Below are 22,501 nucleotides of genomic sequence, written 5' to 3'. Positions count from 1 at the left end.
AGTATTTAACAAGCCAAATGATGGTACTATTGAGACTTATAGTACAAGACCAAGTATTATGACTTAAGATTAATGAAAATACAAAGCAAATGGCCCAGAATATTAGTATTAAAGCAATGTCCAGATGGTAGGTAGAATCTGCCAATTGTTCTCCCTCTTCCTCTCCAGAAGCCATTTAATCCTTGCTTGAGTATGGTACTGATTGCCCTCCAGAATGTTGGCAAAATATTTGACTGTGGATGGCATCACAGGTGAACCTTATCTGGTTGTGAAATGATAGTCACACAGTTGCACTTCCAGCAATGGTCACTGGGTAACAATCAGGAGTGGGAACCCTGGGTGAAATTCTCCTCCTTAATGCAGGGGCCTTAACTGCTAAACCATTGGCACAGCCCCTGGCAGTGGAGCCAATGTGCTAGTTATATATAACTTATAGTATGCATAGAACTGCTCTGTATTTAACTGTTAATTATTCTGGTTAAATATGTAGTTGTGATGCATGATTGTTTCAGTAAGGAGAGGTAGGACAAAGATTGGCGATGTTATGAATGTGGAACAGGACAGTCTTGGTGACAGAATGGATGTGTGGAAAGAAACTTTGCTCCGGATCAAGCAGAATGCTGAGGTTCATAACCAGATTTAAGCTGAGGTGAAGTTCATGGATGTTGATAGAGTTCAGGCCAGACGCATGAAGGACTTTATAGGGGCTACAGAGTATACCAACATTAGGCTAGAGAAAATTTTGGCTCATTGAAGACATAATAGCCCCTTTGATGTTGGCCTCTCCAAAGCCGTGTTTTTGAGCAGGAACGAGGCAATAATGAGACTAAAATGACAAAAATAAACTTACCACCAATTTCTCATCCGATGCCTGTTCGTTGCCATTTTCAAGAAGGCCTCAGTTTAGGTGGCCAGCACTCTTACCAGATACAAGCAAAAGCACATTGTTTGCAAATAGTGGTCCAATTACAACTTTTGTGCAGTTAAGCATGGCCAAAGCATAGAGTAGGAAGTGGCCAAAACAACATCCGTTAAAAGGGATTGATGGAGGCAGCCCTCAGAATAATTATTTAGTTGACACTTTTTGGCGGCAATTCAGCACCCCCCCCCCCCCCCCCACCACCTTTAATAATACTTTCTGTCACTCCCACCATAGGCACAAGTCTCCCCTTTAATCTCTTGCCTGCTGGATTTTCCATACCCCCTCAAAATGTTGAGCTGCCCATCAGGCTTGGAACATGCTGGTAACTTACCAGTTAAATACAAATATGAGACAACCATCAAAATAGTTAGGGCCTCCTGCTGGTGACATCGGGCGGGTATTGCACTCAATGAATGCAGAAGTTGTAAATAGACCCCAATGTCAAAGGAGAGACAACTGTCAGAAGGCAGACAACTGTCATTGAGGAAATGGAAACATGAAGCTGAGTGTCATCAGCATATATATGCAACTTGATCACAAGATAATTATGGATGAAAAAGTTTATGCTGCCCATCTAATTAATCTATTCAGATGATACCATCAAAAGGATATATATAGACATAGACAAGGAAGAGAAGGGGGTTGAAGTTGGAACCCAAGGGAGCCTGCCTTCAACCCGCCTCCATTAGAACAGGAAGTGGGTGGGTTGGAGGCAGGCTCAGGCCAGGAATCTGATTTTTTACGAATAAACTAAATCATCAAGATCCACGACGGAGCCTTGGACAACATGGAGTACTTCCCATACCTCGTGAGCCTCTTATCAACAAGAGCAGACATTGACAACGAGATTCAACACCGCCTCTAGTGCAGTCTTCGGCCGCCTGAGGAAATGAGTGTTCGAAGATCAGGCTCTCAAATCTGCCACCAAGTTCATGGTCTACAGGGCTGTGGTGATACCCGTCCTCTTGTATGGCTCAGAGACATGGACCATATACAGTAGAAACCTCAGATCGCTGGAGAAATACAACCAACAATGTCTCTGCAAGATCCTGCAAATCCCCTGGGAGGACAGACGCACCAACGTTAGCACCTCGACCAGGCCAGCATCCCAGCATCGAAGCACTGACCACACTTAACCAGCTCTGCTGGGCGGGCCACATTGTTTGCATACCTGACACAAGACTCCCAAAGCAAGCGCTCTACTCGGAAGTCCTTCACGGCAAACGAGCCCAAGGTGGACAGAGGAAACGTTCCAAGGGCATCCTCAAAGCCTCCTTGATAAAATGCAACATCCCTACTGACACCTGAGAGTCCCTGGCCAAAAACTGCTCTAAGTGGAGGAAGTGCATCCGGGAGGGTGCTGAGCACCTCGAGTCTCATTGCCGAGAGCATGCAGAAACCAAGCACAGGCAACGGAAGGAGCGTGTAGCAAATCAGTCTCACCCACCCATTCCCTCAACGACTGTTTGTCCTACCTGTTACTGTAATTCTCGTACTGGACTGTTCAGTCACCTAAGAACTCATTTTTAGAATGGAAGCAAGTCTTCCTCGATTCCAAGGGACTGTGTACGATGATGATGATGATGATGACCCCTAGGCCCACAACCCAGCTGTTTTATGTTAAAATTCCCCCTATTGATGCATTTTCACATTATATTAAAACAGACGTCCTATTAATTCATAATTTGTATCATATTTCTAATAATCTAAAACTTATATTTGTGCAATGGTACCAGAGAAAACCATCTTAAAAAAGGTGCATTTTGAGAGATTAATTATCCTATATAGATGCTGCATATCACCTGCCAAATTGTATGTTTTATACATTTCTAAAACTGAAGTATGTTTCAAGAAACAAAAAAGTCTATACCTCATTTAATACAGTGCATGCACCATCTACTTAATGAAACTGATGTTTAATCTGATGCTTATTTGTTTCTTCTGTAAATTAAGTGAAGTTAAAAATGTTGCGAGATCTGTACCAAACTTTGACATTTATTTTCACTGTGCAATTAACTCTGTAGAAGCTATAAACTAAATTGAGCAGATTTTCAAATGCTAAATTGTGTAGCCGATCAGACAAACAGTAAAAAACTCAAAAATCCATACATTAGTAGCTTAAATTTGGAAGATTTAAATGTCATCTCATTTTATAATCCCTTAGTCCAGCACAGCAACAGGGAAGCCCAGTGCATTACTTAATGTATCATTCATGTGGCATACGGATATCCAGCAATGCTTTGGCTGCAATGTTCGAAGGAAACTGATTGAATGAAATGCTGCCACACGAAAAGCCAATGCACAACCCCAGGATGACATTTACCAATGCAGATTTTATACGAGACATTGTTTTATTTACAGCATTTTCCCTCTCATTATTTGTGCTGCCTTTTATTATTTCAAGTTAAATTAATTCCAATGTTGTATCTAACGGATACAAAAACCTCTGAAACAATTAAAATATGCCCAGAGGAAGTATGGAAAATGTAGAAGCAACAAATATAACCTGTAGCCTCTTCTATGCCCTGTTAGCTTCTTCTTAGGCCTCGTACTGTACATCAGGTACCATATTGTGCTGACAATGCAGACAACCATGGTGTTACTACTTAGCTTATCTGGAGTTCAGCATTTTTAATAACATACTAGTCTTCAGAGATATCAATTTTTATTTAGCATTTTGTGTAGTCATGTGTCAACTGCAATTATGCAAATGCCAAATGATAGCTTTGATTTGTTTTCTTTGACACCCTTCAATAAACATTAATCAGAACTTAAGGCTCACAATTACATCTCTATTGAGGGCCTTGTTACAAAAGAGCATTATAGTGGTGATACAGTAATCCTATTCTTTATCACTTGATTCTATGATGTTATATAGAACAGTTGCTGTTAGATCATGAGAACATCCGTAGACTCTAACTCTCCCCACCCTATCCCCGAGCCAGGCAGCTACCATCTTCTTTGACTAAAGTTAACATTTAAAGAGCATCTAGCTGGATTCCACAATACAGTACATGCAAAACACCACCACAACATGTCCCACCATATTTTTTATACACGACTCGATGCGTCTGCATCACTCAATTATAAAATAAAATTACTTTTCTGTTCGTGTGAATAAATAAATAAATACATTGATCCCAGCAGAATTAACAAGTAATGGAGTGAGAAGCGTCACGTCACATATACACTGTGCCATAGGACCATATGAATTATAAAATGCAATAGCAGCAATAAATATCTAATTAAATTACAATTATCAAATAAAACACTAGTTATGTCCTCGTTGAAAATAGATGCATGACTATATTCTGATGAACCTTGACAGGTTTGAGTGATCTACCAGATTCTCAGTATCCCACCTCTAAAGGCTGCAGTCTGCATATTAAACAGTGATCAGACATAAGGCCTTTACATCAATTAAGATAGAGTTTTGTGAGATTAAATGAAATTTTAAGCTGCATTGAAAGAGAATCTTCCATTTCAATCAGATTTTAAATTTTACCAAGAGCCCATAGACAGCTATATATATTACAAATATGTACATATAACAGACGTTGAGGCAGTTTAAGTGACAAGATTGAAGAGAAGCAATGTCTGTTAAGAAATCAAATGTTTTTAAAAATAATTGTTTCCGTTTATTTTTTTCTGTTATAATAATTTCAATAGGCCTGTTTCCTCTTTGGCTTTCCTTCAAGGCATTGCAGTTTATTCTACACAGATGCAACTAAGCAACACCGTACATCAGATACATAATGTAGCCTGTAGCATGCAAGGTGAAACATCTTCCGTACAGAATGAAATTACTAACCTTAAATGCATGTTCCAAAGTGCAGTGCACGCACATGGTAGTGTTCTAACATTTGAGGAGGTGCCATTTGCTGTACGCATTGCTATTTATCCTCCCTAACTGTAGGTTGGCTTTTTTACAAATACATTTAGAGGTATTTTACCATGCACACAGGACAGCATTATGCAAACAAGGTGATCCGTCCTGATGTTCCAGGAATTTAATTCAGGCCCTCAGCCTCTCCAATAAAAGAAAATGCTGGAGAGTATTAATGATTCATCAAAAAACCCTCTGTGCATAATTTAAAATGAATCAAACAAGATATCTGCTTACCATGTGCACACCCCCAAGTAAAGAATCAGGCCAGCAGAGAGAGAGACTATTTCACACACGGGCTGCAGCTTCTCTGCGATTCACTCTGAGCCTTGCTCCCTCCTGAGAGAATGAGCTCACTGCAAGCCGCCAACAGCCGCCCCTCAGCCATTGCAGTGTCACTGCAGATCGTATACTGAGTGCGGGCACGTCATCAAAGAAGATCAGTTATAAAGCAACCCGTACCATCCCTTCCCTAATTTATAAGCTGAATGGGATATCTCTTATTAGTCTGTCACCAGGCAAAAAAAAAGAAAATAATCTAAGAGAACACCTGTAATAGGTTGGAAGAGAGGCTTATTTAAAGTTAGAATTTGCAGTCAAAAATCATCCCAAGATCCTTCAATGTTAAGACATTTTATCTACTTGAGAACACAGTGAAACAAATTAGAGGGTTACCATGGCATTCCAGCTGGCTATTCATTCAAACAATATTATCTTTTCTGAGGCAGGGTTCTATAAATGCACAATAGCAGAATGTTGCAGTGTGCAGCAGCGGCTGTCTGCATTCACCGGCTTTTTAGAAAAGCTACAGCAAATTCATCATGTTTAACATGACTCCCAGATGCTTCCACGCATAACCGTGCAGGATATGGGTGCAGACAGGTCATCAGTGATAAGAGTATAATTACAAATGTTTGCTATGTAATTAGTTAATTAAGTGAAAATTATACGAATTGCTTCCAAAGTGATATAAATCGCAATGGGATTGGGGAAGCACTGATCCAAACCTTACTGTTGCTCTGAAATAATTTCTAAAATAAATCTTCTGAATCTATCATAGCAAAATAAAACTATTGCCTATATGCAGCAGTATATATAATCTACTCAAAAAAACATTGTTTACATATGTACACTTAGAGAGTAAGGTATTAAACAGCGTAAATGTAGTTATTCACACCTGAGTCAACAGTGTCTGACTGCACACAGTAGACATTAACTGAAAGCACCTCGATGGTGTCATATTTATGTCAAACTGCAATACCATAATAATTCAAAACCTAGCAGTTGGAGGCTTGGGATCAGAAGGGTTGTTTGATTTTCAATTTACGAAACTCTAAAGTCCAAAGCCAACAACTGATCCTGAAAACTCAGAGCAGTGTGCAGACTACTAGAGAACATAGAAGTGTTTCTCCTTCTCAGTCATGAGGTAATAAGAGACACACACACATGAGTTGCTGAAGATTGAATCTAAATTGTTCTTTAGACAACCAGGGATTAAACCCAAATATAGACTTGGGCTGCTAAAATAGCCATTACTGGGCAAAATAATTATTTTCAGACCACCAATGATGAAGGAATTGATATACTCCGCTGCCAGCCCTCAGAAATTGGACCCGATTCTTTCTTACCTGCTTCTATATTGCTAGGGGTCACACTTAGACTGAGTAGTCTGCCATTAATTGCACTCAGCCTGGCCACTGGCCCGCATTAAATCAACTGCCTTTCAATAAATAAAAACATTGTTAATGCAGGTTCAGGGCAAAAACATGCATTATACCTCTTAGCTTTTAGAAGCAAATTTAGGAGGATGGGAAAATGTTAGCAAGTACTCCTTTAATGCTAACATGCCAAATTGCTATGTCTTTATGCATATTAAGTGGAAACATTATCAATAACAGAGACATTTTTTTCCGAAAGAATAAAGGGCTTGGATGTGTGCTCCACCATGAACACCCAAGGATTGTCTCCTATCCCTACATTAGAGTAGTATGGATTGCCATTCTATTAGACTGCCAGATATATAACTTCATTGCTGTAGCTTCAGTCAGACACCAGTTGGTGCCAGGTACAGGATAGTTCTAAGTATAGTAAATATCCCTTTAAGCATTGATGTTGCACCATTAGAACTAAAAATGTATATTGTGTTCCTCCTTATGAGTGTACTGCTATTTTTTTTAAAGGGACAGGTACATCTCAATCCAAAGTAGTCCAAACTAAGCCAAATTGAGGTACAGGGTGTTTGCAAATAAAATCCAAATGGACTATATTGGGTTGCTATTTACATCTGGGACTAAATTTGGGCTCATGGTCATTTCTTGTTGGCATTTGCACAGAATGTTTTGTGAATATGATAAGTATTGAAAAATAAAGAATGGACAAGCTAGTCGAGGGTTAGTCTATGATTCCTGAATGGTTAATGTGCTGATTCCATTTATTTGCTATTACTAAACAAATTGTATCATTGAACAAACCTGCTAAGTTATTTCATAAAGGCTGATTCTTTGAATTGGTTGCAACTGTTGTACTTGATGACATAATAATAGTTAAAACCTAACCTTGGTACATCTATCACTGAAAACCCCAATCTCTCAATGTAATTGTCTTCAGTTTGTCTTCATATAATATCTGTCAAAAGCTCTATGCTTATTCTCCTTACTGTCAAAACTGTGTCACAGCAAAAAATGCTACCATTGGAAAAACAGTCACACATGTATGGGTTTCGCAGTTAAACCTGTTCTCACCATCATAAAACATGTAGCATAAGATATATCAGTGTCAGCTTTTGTGCAATATATACCATGATTTCGGTCTCAATGTGCTTCAGCAATATCTTACTACAACCAGCTTTCTGAGAATTTTTTGGATTGGCTTACTGTCAGTTTAAAATAGTTATATACTTGAATGGGGATTTTCAACTTTCTGCAGAAAAGGGGCATGAAGTTGGCAGAACAGCCACATCACTTCCCAAAGGCCAGCTTTAGCAGGCCGGAATCATTTTCAGCTTTGGGCTTCACTTGAATGTAGCCCGCGGTTATAGGAGAGTGGGAAATCAGCTGGCTCCTATGCTGAGCTGCCCAGCAGGTCGGGCCTGGGACAGGTCAATCCCAGAGGTAGGTGGGCACATTGTTTTTTATGGGTGGAATAAAAAAAAATTTTTATTTAAACAAATCCAATGTTAGATAGCAAAATTATTGCTGGATATTGGGCAACCAGAGTTTATAAATATGATGCAACTTACTCAAAGAAAAATCTATATAATTTTAGTTCAGTACCTTTGGTGTCCATATATTTCCATTCCTTCTTTCAATTACAGCATTAACACACTAAATCCCTCAACAAATTGCCAGCAATAACCTGTTAGCATTTACAAACAGTGTTGCGAGGCTAGAAATCTATTGAAAGCAAAGAAAAATGTCTTCATTTCACGTGAAAGCTGAAGCAATATAGATCACAATACTTAGCATGCTCTATCAACCTTAAGCTGAACACTTTCACTTGAGAATCACTGAAAACATAATAGCTATTGCATGAGTGCTTAAATGCCAATGTGCTTAGCCTACTGCACGTTTCTTATCAGTACATAACCTTGTGGTAAAGAAAAAGGTATCTCTAGAATATATCGTTTCATTCCTGGAAATGCAAACAAGGATACCACATTCTAGCCCAGTCTTCATTAGCCAGAGCCATGGGAGAAATTGGATCACGTCCCAATAAAATCCTCTCAATGAAAAAATTAATACCACGGGGGGGAATTTTAGCCCCGGTTATGATCGGCAAGGATATCCGCCCGAAGCCGGCAGGATTGTTTTTAAATATGCCAATAACGTCATTAGGACCCAAATGCCATTTTAACCTGAGGCATGAGAGGGATGCAGTGATGACTTCCCTGCCTGGCTAAATCTGCCAGAAATAGGAGTCAGGACCAGAAGACAGTCTCTAAATTAAGTTTAACATTTTTTTGTAAAGTTCCTTGTAGGCCGGGAAGAGCACGAGTGCTCCTCCAGGCACCACAAGGAAAACTTACGCCTCCCTTTCCCAAGCCCTGACCATCACATAACTTGTGACATGGACTATTCCTGTGGATCCCTGGCAGTGGCCTGCAAACCAGCCAATTTTAATGGCCTTGCAAGCAGCAGTTTGAATCCCACGTGCCTGTCATGTTCCCATATCACTATAGAAGAAGATTGGGAAAATTTTAGAAATCAACAAAGGATGACACAAAAAATAATAAAGAGGGATAAAATAGATTATGAGAGTAATTATTAGAGTTCGAGCAGCGCGAGTCCGGGGTGCGTGGAGAGGCCTACAAAGGCCCAACATCGGAGGAGGAGCGGCAGTTCGAGCAGCGCGAGTCCGGGGTGCGTGGAGAGGCTGATAAAGGCCCAACGTCGGAGGAGGAGCGGCAGTTCGAGCAGCGCGAGTCCGGGGTGCGTGGAGAGGCTGATAAAGGCCCAACTTGTATAGCTCCAGTCGGGAGAAAAAGCAAAAAAGAAGGAGAAAGGAATCAAAAGGTGACGTCACAGCCAAAGGGGTAAGTGATTGGCTGGTGATTGGTGAGTGGCTTTTCTTTTTCTTTTTTATATCAGTAAGTAAGCCGTTAACATTGTTGTCTTTTTCGTTTTTATATCAGTAAGTAACCTGTTAACATTGTTGTCGCCAAATTAAGCATATCTAAGGGTTAATCATGGCAGGAAAGCTCGGTCATGCGATATGCTCCTCCTGTATCATGTGGGAACTCAGGGACACTTCCGGTGTCCCTGACGACTACATGTGCGGGAAGTGTATCCGCCTCCAGCTCCTGACGGACCGCATTGCGGATTTGGAGCTGAGGATGGATTCACTCTGGAGCATCCACAATGCTGAGAATGACGTGAGTAGTACGTGTAGCGAGTTGGTCTTACCGCAGGTGAAGGGTCCACAGCCAGCTAGGGAATGGAAGACCAGCAGAAAGAGCAGTGCAAGGAAGGTAGTGCAGGGGTCCCCTGCGGTCATCTCCCTGCAAAACAGATACACTGCTTTGAGTACTGTTGAGGGGGATGACTCATCAGGGGAGGGCAGCAGCAGCCAAGTTCATGGCACCGTGGCTGGCTCTGTTGCACAGGAGGGCAGGAAAAAGAGTGGGAGAGCGATAGTGATAGGGGATTCAATTGTAAGGGGAATAGATAGGCGTTTCTGCGGTCACAACCGAGATTCCAGGATGGTATGTTGCCTCCCTGGTGCAAGAGTCAAGGATGTCTCGGAGCAGGTGCAGGACATTCTGAAAAGAGAGGGAGAACAGCCAGTTGTCGTGGTGCACATTGGTACCAACGATATAGATAAAAATAGGGATGAGGTCCTACGAGACTAATTTAAGGAGCTAGGAGCAAAATTAAAAAGTAGGACCTCAAAAGTAGTAATCTCGGGATTGCTACCAGTGCCATGTGCTAGTCAGAGTAGGAATCACAGGATAGCGCAGATGAATACGTGGCTTGAGCAGTGGTGCAGCAGGGAGGGATTCAAATTCCTGGGGCATTGGAACCGGTTCTGGGGGAGGTGAGACCAGTACAAACCGGACGGTCTGCACCTGGGCAGGACCGGAACCAATGTCCTAGGGGGAGTGTTTGCTAGTGCTGTTGGGGAGGAGTTAAACTAATATGGCAGGGGGATGGGAACCAATGCAGAGAGACAGAGGGAAACAAAATGGAGACAGAAGCAAAAGACAGAAAGGAGATGAGTAAAAGTGGAGGACATAGAAACCCAAGGCAAAAAACAAAAAGGGCCACTGTACAGCAAAATTCTAAAGGGTCAAAGTGTAATAAAAAGGCAAGCCTGAAAGCTCGGTGCCTCAATGCGAGGAGTATTCGGAACCCAGGAGAGGGCTCTGAGCTAGTTAGAGTGTGTGAGAGCGCAGATGAACAGGACCCCAAGAAAGAATGCAAAAGGCAGGATGCAACAGAGCAGAGTAGCACTGGGGTAAGTGTAAACCACAAGGTGATAGGAAGGGACAATATGTATGAATATAAAGGGGCTGCAGGAGGGGTCAAAATTTAAAATCATGGTTTAAAAACTAATATTAAAACACTTTACCTAAACGCACGCAGCATTCGAAATAAAGTAAATGAGTTGACGGCACAAATCATTACAAATGGGTATGAGTTGGTGGCCATTACAGAAATGTGGTTGCAGGGTGGCCAAGACAGGGAATTAAACATATAGGGATATCTGACAATTCGAAAGGATAGACAAGAAGGGAAAGGAGGTGGGTTAGCTCTGTTAATAAAGGATGATATCAGGGCAGTTGTGAGAGATGATATTGGCTCTAATGAACAAAATGTTGAATCATTGTGGGTGGAGATTAGAGATAGTAAGGGGAAAAAGTCACTGGTGGGCGTAGTTTATAGGCCCCCAAATAATAACTTCACGGTGGGGCAGGCAATAATCAAGGGAATAATGGAGGCATGTGAAAAAGGAATGGCAGTAACCATGGGGGATTTTAACCTACATATCGATTCGTCAAATCAAATCGAACGGGGTAGCCTGGAGGAGGAATTCATAGAATGCATACGGGATTGTTTCTTAGAACAGTATGTTACAGAGCCTACAAGGGAGCAAGCCATTTTGGATCTGGTCCTGTGTAACAAGACAGGAAAAATAAACGATCTCCTAGTAAAAGATCCTCTTGGAATGAGTGATCACAGTATGGTTGAATTTGTAATACAGATTGAGGGTGAGGAAGTAGTGTCTCAAACGAGCGTACTATGCTTAAACAAAGGGGACTACAGTAGGATGAGGGCAGAGTTAGCTAAAGTAGACTGGGAACACAGACTAAACGGTGGCACAATTGAGGAACAGTGGAGGACTTTTAAGGAGCTCTTTCATAGTGCTCAACAAAAATATATTCCAGTGAAAAAGAAAGGCGGTAACCAGCCGTGGATAACCAAGGAAATAAAGGAGAGTATCAAATTAAAACCCAATGCGTATAAGGTGGCCAAGGTTAATGGGAAACTAGAAGATTGGGAAAATTTTAAACGACAGAAAAGAATGACTAAGAAAGCAATAAAGAAAGGAAAGATAGATTACAAAAGTAAACTTATGCAAAACATAAAAACAAATAGTAACAGCATTTACCGATATATAAAACGGAAGAGAGTGACTAAAGTAAATGTTGGTCCCTTAGAAGATGAGAAGGGGGATTTAATAATGGGAAATGTGGAAATGGCTGAGACCTTAAACAATTATTTTGCTTCAGTCTTCACAGTGGAAGACACACAAACCTTGCCAAAAATTGCTGGTCACGGGAATGTGGGAAGGGAGGACCTTGAGACAATCACTATCACTAGGGGGGTAGTGCTAGACAGGCTAATGGGACTCAAGGTAGACAAGTCCCCTGGTCCTGATGAAATGTATCCCAGGGTATTAAAAGAGATGGCGGAAGTTATAGCAGATGCATTCGTTATAATCTACCAAAATTCTCTGGACTCTGGGGAGGTACCAGCGGATTGGAAAGCAGCTAATGTAACGCCTCTGTTTAAAAAAGGGGGCAGACAAAAGGCAGGTAACTTTTGGCTAGTTAGTTTAACATCTGTAGTGGGAAAATGCTTGAAGCTATCATTAAGGAAGAAATAGCGGGACATCTAGATAGGAATAGGGCAATCAAGCAGACGCAACATGGATTCATGTTTAACTAATTTACTGGAATTCTTTGAGGATATAACGAGCATGGTGGATAGAGGTGTACCGATGCATGTGGTGTATTTAGATTTCCAAAAGGCATTCGATAAGGTGCCACACAAAAGATTACTGCAAAAGATAAAGGTACGCGGAGTCAGAGGAAATGTATCAGCATGGATGGAGAATTGGCTGGCTAATAGAAAGCAGAGAGTCGGGATAAATGGGTCCTTTTCAGGTTGGAAATTGGCGGTTAGTGGTGTGCCACAGGGATTGGTGCTGGGACCACAACTGTTTACAATATACATGGATGACCTGGAAGAGGGGACAGAGTGTAGTGTGACAAAATTTGCAGATGACACAAAGATTAGTGGGAAAGCGGGTTGTGTAGAGGACACAGAGAGGCTGCAAAGAGATTTAGATAGGTTAAGCGAATAGGGTAAGGTTTGGCAGATGGAATACAATGTCGGAAAATGTGAGGTCATCCACCTTGGGAAAAAAAATCAGTAAAAGGGAATATTATTTGAATGGGGAGAAAATACAACATGCTGCGGTGCAGAGGGACCTGGGGGTCCTTGTGCATGAATCCCAAAAAGTTAGTTTGCAGGTGCAGCAGGTAATCAGGAAGGCGAATGGAATGTTGGCCTTCATTGCGAGAGGGATGGAGTACAAAAGCCGGGAGGTCCTGCTGCAACTGTATAGGGTATTGGTGAGGCCGCACCTGGAGTACTGCGTGCAGTTTTGGTCACCTTACTTAAGGAAGGATATACTAGCCTTGGAGGGGGTACAGAGACGATTCACTAGGCTGATTCCGGAGATGAGGGGGTTACCTTCTGATGATAGATTGAGTGGACTGGGTCTTTACTCGTTGGAGTTCAGAAGGATGAGGGGTGATCTTATAGAAACATTTAAAATAATGAAAGGGATAGACAAGATAGAGGCAGAGAGGTTGTTTCCACTGGTCGGGGAGACTAGAACTAGGGGGCACAGCCTCAAAATACCGGGGAGCCAATTTAAATCCGAGTTGAAAAGGAATTTCTTCTCCCAGAAGGTTGTGAATCTGTGGACTTCTCTGCCCAAGGAAGCAGTTGAGGCTAGCTCATTGAATGTATTCAAATCACAGATAGATAGATTTTTAACCAATAAGGGAATTAAGGGTTATGGGGAGTGGGCGGGTCAGTGGAGCTGAGTCCACGGCCAGATCAGCCATGATTGTTTTGAATGGCGGAGCAGGCTCGAGGGGCTAGATGGCCTACTCCTGTTCCTAATTTTTATGTTCTTATGTTCTTATAAACTAGCAAGAATTATGAAAACAGGCAGTAAGAGCTTCAACAAGTATATTAAAATGAAGAGAGAAGCTGAAGTAAATGTTGGTGCCTTTGAGGATGAGACTGGGGAATTAACAATGCGAAACAAGGAAATGGCAGAGACTTTGAACAAATATTTAGTATCTGTCTTCACGGTAGAATACACTAAAAGCATCCCAATAATAGTAGAAAATCAGAGAGCAAAAGAGAGGGAGGAAATTAAAACAATCATTATCATTAGAGAAAAGGTATCAGGGAAACTAATGGGACCAAAGGCTGACACGTCCCCTGGACCCGATGGCCTGCATCCTAGGGCCTTAAAAGAAGTGGCTGCAGAGATAGTGGATGTATTGGTTGTAATCTTCCAAAATTCCCTGGATTCTGGAAAGGTCCCAGCGGATTAGAAAACCGCAAGTGTAACGTCCCGATTCAAGAAAGGAGGGAGACAGAAAGCAGGAAACTATAGGCCAGTTTGCCTAACATCTGTCATTGGGAAAATGCTGGAATCCATTATTAAGGAAGTAATAGCAGGACATTTAGAAAATCATAATACAATCAAGCAGAGTCAACTTGGTTTTATGAAAAGGAAATCGTGTTTGACAAATTTATCTGAGTTCTTTGAGGATATAATGAGAAGGATGGATAAAGGGGAACCAGTAGATGTAGTGTATTTGGATTTCTAAAAGGCATTCAATAAGGTGCCACATAAAAGGTTACGAGATAAGAGCTCATGGTGTTGGTGTCATATATTAGCATGGATAGAGGATTGGCTCACTAACAGAAAACGAGGAGTCGGGGTAAATGGGTCATTTTCAAGTTGGAAAACTGTGACTAGTGGGGTGCCACAGGGATCAGTGCTGGGGCCTCAACTATTTACAATCTATATTGATGACTTGGATGATGGAACCAAGTGTAATGTAGCCAAATTTGCTGACAATACAAAGATAGGTGGGAACGCAAGTTGTGAGGAGGGCACAAAGCATCTGCAAAGGGATATAGACATGCTAAGTGAGTGGGCAAAAATTTGACCGATGGAGTATAATGTGGAAAAATGTGAGGTTATCCACCTTGGTAGGAAAAGTAGAAAAGCAAAATATTATTTAAATGGAGAGAGACTACAAAATGCTATGGTACAGAAGGATCTGGGTGTCCTCATACATGAAACATAAAAGGCTATCCTGCAGGTACAGCAAGTAATTAGGAATGCAAATGAAATTGTAGGTCTTTATTGCAAGGGGGATGGAGTATAAAAGTTGGGAAGTCTTGCGACAACTGAACAGAGCATTGGTGGGACTACACCTAGAGTACTGCATACAGTTTTGTTCTCCTTATTTAAGAAGAGATATACAGTTCAGAGAAGGTTCACGAGGTTGATTCCTGGGATGAAGGGGTTGTCTTATGAGGAAAGGTTGAGCAGGTTGGGCCTGTACTCATTGGAGTTTAGAAGAATGAGAGGTGATCTTATTGAAACATAGAAGATTCTGACAGGGGTTGACAGATTGATGCTGAGAGGATGTTTCCCCTTGCGGGGGAATCTCGAAGTAGCGGGCATAGTTTCACAATAAGGGGTCGCCCATTTAAGACAGAGATGAGGAGGACTTTCTTCTCTCAGAGATGGTACACTCATAATAAAGGATGAAACTGAGTACTGTGTACAATGAGCAAGTGTGACCTTAGCTCCTTTAATAAGACTCCAGAGTGAAGGTACCTCGTGGGTGGCCTGCTTATGTACTGTGCTCCCAACGGATGCTGGGATCCCTTGGGACTCCAACAGGTGGGCCCTCTGGTGGTCAGGTGTTATACAGGTTACAAGGGGCTAAATACATAACATCATTCCCCCGTGAAGTCAACAGTACACTTATTTACATGGTGAGATGATCTGGGGCTTTTCGCTCCCTTGTCGATCGTCTCGGTACAAATGCGGGTGTGGGTGAGTTGGTCAGTTTTTAATGGGCTGTTGGGCAGCCAGCCTTGCCAGGCTGCTGGGGATGGTGAGTTCAGTTTTGTGGTCAACCATGATGTCAGTTGCCACTTGTGTGTGTGTTGGAGGATCAAAGTTGGTGGTGTCTTCTTCAGGTTGTTCGTAGCTGTTGGTGAACTGCAATTTGATTTGGTCCAAATGTTTTCTGTACGTTTGTCCATTGGCCAATTTGACCTGAAATACCCATCTCTCCTCTTTGGCTGTGACCATACCAGCGAGCCATTTAGGACCATGTCCATAATTGAGCACAAACACAGGATCATTGATCTCAATATCGCGTGACAAATTTGCGTGGTCGTGGTACACACTTTGTTGATGCCACTTGCACTCCACGTGATCATGGAGATCAGGGTGGACAAGAGAGAGCCTTGTTTTCAGTGGCCTTTTCATGAGCAGTTCAGCCCGGTGAGTGAGTGGGGTCTGGTGCGGTAGCTGAGCAGCACTCGGGACAGTCGGGTCTGCAAAGTGGTAGTTTGCAGCTCGCCTGCACATTCGCTGGAGGTGTCCCATTGTTCTGCAGCCGTTGCACACATAGTGCTTGAAGCGGCATTGATGGGGCCGATGATCACCTCCACAACGCCAACAAGGTGTTAACTACCTCGCATTAACAATTGATGGCGGACTCTGGGTCATCTGAGGCCGGGCAGCAGCAGCCGGCGTGTACGTTCTGCCATGTACATTTCTGCTCGAAACCAACGATACTTTATGCACAGTACTGGCCAAAACTTCTTTACTCTGCGAAATCTGTTTGGTGTTGTCGCTGGTGGACATAAATGCCTGGGCTATCGTTATGGCTTTACTTAGATTCGGAGTTTCGACAGTCAACAGTTTGTGAAGGATTTTCTCATGGCCAATGCCCAGTACAAAAAAGTCTCTAAGCATTTGTTCCAGGAATCCCTCAAACTCACAATGTCCTGCAAGGCGCCTTAGTTCGGCGACATAGCTCGCCACTTCCTGGCCCTCTGATCGTTGACACATGTAGAACCGATATCTCACCATCAAAATGCTTTCCTTAGGATTTAGGTTCTCCCGGACCAGCGTACACAATTCTTCATAGGATTTCTCTGTTGGTTTTGCTGGAGCTAGGAGATTCTTCATGAGGCCATAGGTTATTGCCCCACAGACAGTTAGGGGGATCGCCCTTCATTTGGTAGCGTTCTCGTCCCCTTCCAGTTCGTTGGCTACAAAGTATTGGTCAAGTCTTTCTACGAAGGCCTCCCAATCGTTCTTTTCTGAGAACTTCTCCAGGATACTGACTGTTCTTTGCATTTTCATGCTGTTGTTCGTTACCTTGTCGCCAATTGGTACACTCATAATAAAGGATGAAACTGAGTACTGTGTACAATGAGCAAGTGTGACCTTAGCTCCTTTAATAAGACTCCAGAGTCTAGATACCTTGTGGATGGCCTGCTTCCAAGGGATGCTGGACTCAACAGGTGGGCCCTCTGGTGGTAGTGTTATACAGGTTTCAAGGGGTTAAATACATAACAGGAGGGTCGGGAATCTTTGGAATTCTGTACGCCAGAGAGCTGTGGAGGCTGTGTCATTGAATATATTTAAGGCTGAGGTCGACAGATTCTTGAACTACAGGGGAGTCAAGGGTAATTGGGAACAGGCAGGAAAGTGGAGTTGAGGCTAAGATCAGATCAGCCATGATCTTATTGAATGGCGGAGCAGACTTGAGGGGCAATATGGCCTTCTCCTGCTCCTATTTCTTATGTTCTAATGTACACAATGAACAATTGACTGAACAAGCCATTTTCTCCTTCCGCGCTGAGGGAGTCATGCTCAGTTTCCTCCCCTCTGGTCCTGATTGACGATAGCATCGCGAACACTGATGCATTGATTGGCTCCGTGACCTTGGACCCCTTCCTCCTTTTCCCACCTTCTGTGTGGTTGTCGTGGTAATGGAAACACAGTGTGAAGCGGTTGGAGCACAATGTAGGGGAGCCAAGGAGCCAAGGGCGTTCAAACAGAAGAACTCTATTGTGAAACTTATTTTACGGTCAGCGTGGAGCCTGGTTTTTTTGGAAACAAGTCAAGTATTGAAGCGTTAAATGAATCCGTTTTACGGAGAATACAGTATTATGGAGAAACCGGCAGGTCCTGACTCCAGTAGCACTAAGAAATGTTTTCATACAGGATTGTTGGAACATAGGGTGCTTTACTACAAGTGGCTATTGAGATAGGCACTGTAACAGTACTTCGATGGAAATGGATAAGTATTTGAAAAGGAATGAATACAAAATCATATGGGTAAAGGAAGTGGGATTAGGATTAGGATAGCTCCAGTTGAAAGATTGGCACTATAATATGGCATAATGGAGCAGATAGTCTCCATCACTGCTTAGAGAAATTTGAGCTGATTATAGAGAGCCAACATGGGTAGGTCATGTCTCACAAACATAATTGAATTTTTTGAGTAAGTAACTAAGGGCTCAATTTTTCCCAAGCCCGTTTTCTGGCATATTGCCAGAGTTACGCCTGTTTTTCTAGGCCAGAAATGCGGCAGAAATATTTTGCCAAAGTTTCCCTGATGTATAATTCGAATTTGACACAGTGCAGCGTGTCCAGTCGCCTCGGGGGTGGGACCTGCTCTCTGCGCCAAAAAACGATGCCGCACCTTCTATGCATATGTGGGGGAAAAAAACTTACGTTTTTGACGTCGTTCCAATAGACGCGCATGCTCAGTACAGCTCAGATTTGGCAATAGGCCGTTTTTAAAGAGCCAGCTGTGTGTGCATGAACATTGGAAAAATCGCAGCTGCAGCAATACAAGATGCACCGTGGTGCAAGGACCAAGAAATCTGCACCCACTGACACCTTTAGAAGAGAGGGTCGCTGCTTTGATGCGTCCTGCCTGGAAAAAGGCAATCAGTACTGCACAAGCTAGGCCCACACTCGAGGGAGAGGGTAAGTCCTGCAAATTCATCGTGGCCCTTCAAATCAACCTGCTGCCTGGCCTGCGATGTGTGAGCCTACTCAAGCCACCCATCCTGCCCCTCCTCTGCTGCTAACCATTTGACTGTTCTGTTATATTTTGAGGAACTTGAGGCCAACCCTGATGTGCCGAAGAAGATTCAGATGTGGACGAGCCAGAAGAGAACATCTTCCAATCCATCCATGGGGGTGAGGGGGAGGGGATGGAGTTGGATGAAGCTCCCACTGTTGTACTGACTTTGGAGGAGGTGCCGCTTATGGAGGTGACCGCTCCTTCCGTGACTAGTGGTTTGAGTGTTGGTGGGACATTCCATGGTTTCACACCTTCCAAGGTTGCGGGTCCCAGTGGTGTGGTGCAACAAGGCACACCCAGGGCCCTACTTTCCAAGGTTGCGGGTCCCAGTGATATGGTGCAGCGAGGCACACACAGAGCCCCACCTTCCGAGGTTGCGGGTCCCAGTGGTGTTGTGCAGCGAGGCACACCCAGGACCTCACCGTCCCAGGCTACTGGTCCCAGTGTTAGGGTGAGAGCAACACCCATGGGGAGGAGGGGAAGAAGAGCTCGATCGTGCTCTCCTGAGCTGTAGATTCTAACAGATGTGGTTCAGATGATGTCATTGAGTGCAGAGAGCATTGACCATACCTGATCACTCCTGGACGCCATCGATGGGGTGAGTGATGAGGTAGCGGGACTGTCGGGAGAAGTAACAACACTCTCACGAGAAATGGGAACGATATCTGGGACCATCAGTGAGGGAATATCAGAGGTAGTGCAAACCACGTCACTGGCCATGAGGGAGGGAATGTTGCAGGTGGTTGAGACACTGTCAGGGCACATGAGGGTCAGCATGTTGGAGTCAGCTGCTGCAATAAAGAAACACGCCCAAACCCCACGTCCATTAACAGAATCAACTGTCATTCCCACTTCAATCCCCAGACCAGTGACCAAGGCAGTCTTAGAATAAGGTAGATGAGAGATAGGTGCAGCCTTTCTTTGCTGCTGCTGCTGTTGTTGTTGTTATTATTGTTCTCAAATTAAAAGTCTTTTGTAAGTTACGTAAATTTATAAATTTATAAGTGATCTTAAAATTTTTAAGTGATCTTAAAGTAAAGTTTGATACAAGAATAATTTTATTAAAGTTAAGTTATTGTAAACTTTTAAATAAAATATATTTTACATTAAAACTGAACCATGTTCCATTAACAAAACACAACATTACGGAACAGTCCAAACAGTAAACATGTCCATGTGGAATAGTTGTCGCTGACTTAAATTTAACCTTTGAAAGAAGCTCAAAACGGCAGGAAAGCAGGCAGCACAGGTTCGCAGTTGTATCTCTCCAGGTCTGTATGAATGGACCACACCCAAAGGTCTTGTGACTTCTCCTCCCTCCCCCCCCATTGAGTCTTGTGACTTCTCTCTTTCCCTCCCCCTCCCCGGGCTTCAAGCCTTCCGATCGGCATCTCTCTCTCTCTCCTCTCCTCTCTCTCCGCCCCCCCGCCCAGCCTTAACTAATTGTTTGTGACTTTTCTCTCTCCCTCCCCCTCCCCCGGGCTCCAAGTCTTCCGATTGGCACCTCTCTCTCTCTCTCTCTCTCTCTCTTCTCCACCCCCCCCCTCCCCCACGGCTTGTTTTGTAGCCAAACCCCGAGCCGCTGTGTCCGGGCGTGAGGTGCATTCTGCTGGCCAACCCTACAACCCTCCAGCCCTGCTTCAAGACGTTCGCTGGTGGCGTGTGAGTGAATAAAAAAAAATGAGAAAACTTATGAAATCCAACAAATTTACACTTCTACGTTGACAGGTTAAAAAAAAGTTGAACTTTATTATTGATTTTGACAGTGTTCTTGACTCCCTCCAAAATCTTCGATTTAAAAACAATGGTGTCTTTCAGCACAAATTTGTGAATGTGCGCTGGTTTTCTTAACTCACCAGAAGGTTTTTGGGAGTGGACAGATACGCCAACCTAAGAGAAAAAAATGTTGGCCAAACTGCAAACAATTGAAAAAACCGGCGCAGACATGAGGGAATGTGAAAAAAAACTGGCCTAGAAAAATTGTAGCTAAGTCAATTACGCCGGCGCAGAACACAGGGGAAACTTTGACAAAAATAAATACGGCAGAAAAAATGCCACACGCCAACAAAATGGCGCAAATGACCGGGGAAAATTGAGCCCTTTAGTAGTAGATAGGGGAATGACTATGGATGTAGTTTATAGGGACTTCTAGAATGCATTTGATAAGGTTCCACATAAGAGACTGTTAGCTGAAGCTCATGGAATTGAAGGCAAATTATTGACCTGGTTAGGAGATTGGTTAGGCAATAGAAGACAGAGAGTAGGGATAATGGGTACGTACTCGAATGGGAAGGAAGTGACTAGTGATGTCCCACAAGGATCTGTGCTGGGACCTCAACTATTCACTATATTTATTCATGACTTAGGTAACACAATAGTGAGCCATATATCCAAGTTTGCCAATGACATAAAGTTTGGTGGTATAGTAAGTAATATAGAGAGCATAAAATTAAAAAGAGACATTGATAGTTTAAGTAAGTAGGTGAAACTGTGGCAGATGGATTTCAAAACAAGTATGTGTAAGGTCATTCATTTTGGACCAAAAAGGATAGATCCGAGTATTATGTAAATGATGAAAAGCTAAGAACATAGGAGGTCCAAAGCGATTTAGGGGTCCATGTACACAGATCACTAAAATGTAGTAGTCAGGTACAAAAATAATCAAAAAGGCTAATGGAATGTTAGCTTTTATAACTAGAAGGCTAGGATATAATGGAGAAGAAGTTTTGCTACAGCTATATAATGCTCTGTTTAGACCACATCTGGAGTACTGTGTACTGTTCTTGGCATCACACTTTAGAAAGGATACATTGGCCTTGGAATGAGTGCAGCGCAGATTCACCAGAATGTTACCAGGGCTCCAAGGTTAGATTATGAAGAGAGATTACATAAATCAGGTTTGTATTCCCTGCAATATAAAAGGTTAAAGGGTGGTTTGATTGAGGTTCTTAGGATTTTGAAAGGAATTGATAGGATAGATAGAAACTTTTTCCACTGGTGAGGATTCTTGGACAAGGAACAAAACCTTAAAATCAGAGCCAGGCCATTCAAGAGAGAAATTTGGAATCACTTCGTCACACAAAAGGTGGTAGAAATGTGGAACTCTCTCCCACAAAATGTAGTATATGCTAGTTCAATTAATAATTTTAAATCTGAGATCGATAGATTTTTGCTAGACAAGGGTATAAAAGGATGTGAAGCCAAGGCAGGTGGATGGAGTTAAGATGCAGAACAGCCATAATCCCATTGAATGGTGGTGGAACAGGCTCGAGGGGCTGAATTGCCTACTCTGTTCCTATGTTCTTAAGAGGGATAGACTTTCCACTCAGATCGCTAATGCCCAAAAAATGGGCGATATTCTGGCCTTAATGATTTTTTTATTTTTCAGGATCACTGGAAGATCGCCCATTTTTTTGAGCACTACTTCCAACTTTTTATTTTGGGCGATAGCCTTAACAATGTGGAATGGGCCATAGCGATGTGAAATGGGGCTTAGCGATGTGAAAAGCTGGTGTCCATAGCAACGGCCATTCTGCACATGCGTTTTTTTTGCAAAGAAGTTTTCCCGCGATTCGGAAGGTCAGGAGTCATCTGCGCGATGGAGGGAGGGAGAGGGAGAAGAAAGCTGTTGCAGAAGGTGGATTTGAACAAGTGCTGTGGTTAATGATGGAGATGTCCCACAATGATTCTGGAGAGAGTCTGCAGGAGGTTGAAGGGAGAACGAGGGCAAAACCCTTCTCAGATG

General features: G+C 42.8%; 1 protein-coding gene across 11 annotated transcripts in view; it reads right to left on the bottom strand.

Annotated features, from left to right (window-relative positions):
• The window catches only part of jakmip3 (Janus kinase and microtubule interacting protein 3), a 599,024-nt gene extending 593,838 nt beyond the window's left edge, over nucleotides 1–5,186 (bottom strand). For all 11 annotated transcript variants that reach the window (XM_070876792.1, XM_070876782.1, XM_070876783.1 and 8 more), the window contains exon 1: nucleotides 5,046–5,186. The gene's annotated coding sequence lies outside the window, so the exon portion shown is untranslated. The remainder of the gene's footprint in view (nucleotides 1–5,045) is intronic.
• Nucleotides 5,187–22,501: the final 17,315 nt, after the last annotated feature.

This window comes from Pristiophorus japonicus, chromosome 3 (genome assembly GCF_044704955.1).
Source record: "Pristiophorus japonicus isolate sPriJap1 chromosome 3, sPriJap1.hap1, whole genome shotgun sequence".
Taxonomy (NCBI): Eukaryota; Metazoa; Chordata; class Chondrichthyes; family Pristiophoridae; genus Pristiophorus; species Pristiophorus japonicus.
The sequence above is the reverse complement of the archived record's forward strand: the minus strand, read 5'-3'. Positions and strand labels throughout refer to the sequence as shown.